The following is a 509-nucleotide window of genomic DNA, read 5'->3' on the forward strand; positions in this document are numbered from 1 at the left end:
TGACATTGTAATTAGATAGTGACTTTTACCCTCCACCTAGTTTGGGTAAAGCTCTCTTCCTTCAGTCAATGAAAAGACAATAAGGGTGAAGAGTCGTGTAGCCAAATCTTTCAATTGCTTTTATTATAGTATGTACGTTACCCTAAAACTTTCATTGCCCACCAAACTTTGAAAACCAGCTATTTCTCTCTCATGTACAATTTAAAGATGAAACCACAAATATTCACACAAACTAAATACATATTTAATGTGATCTGACCCTAAATATTTAAATAGGCATCAGGATCTGGATTCTATTTCTTATCACAGTTTTGCCCTTATTATGTGCTATTGACTTTTTATGATAATGAGACTATATTAGATGATTCCTGGAATCAACTGTAGGATATTCCCTGAGGATGAGTAAGGTCCCTGAGCAGATCCTTTTTAAGCACAAAAATTTTTTGTTAATGTGTTTCATTTAGTACATTGTCTAAGCAGAATATTGAGATACAAAAATTTAATATTTT

The sequence above is a fragment of the Mandrillus leucophaeus genome, unplaced genomic scaffold (genome assembly GCF_000951045.1).
Source record: "Mandrillus leucophaeus isolate KB7577 unplaced genomic scaffold, Mleu.le_1.0 Scaffold184, whole genome shotgun sequence".
Taxonomy (NCBI): Eukaryota; Metazoa; Chordata; class Mammalia; order Primates; family Cercopithecidae; genus Mandrillus; species Mandrillus leucophaeus.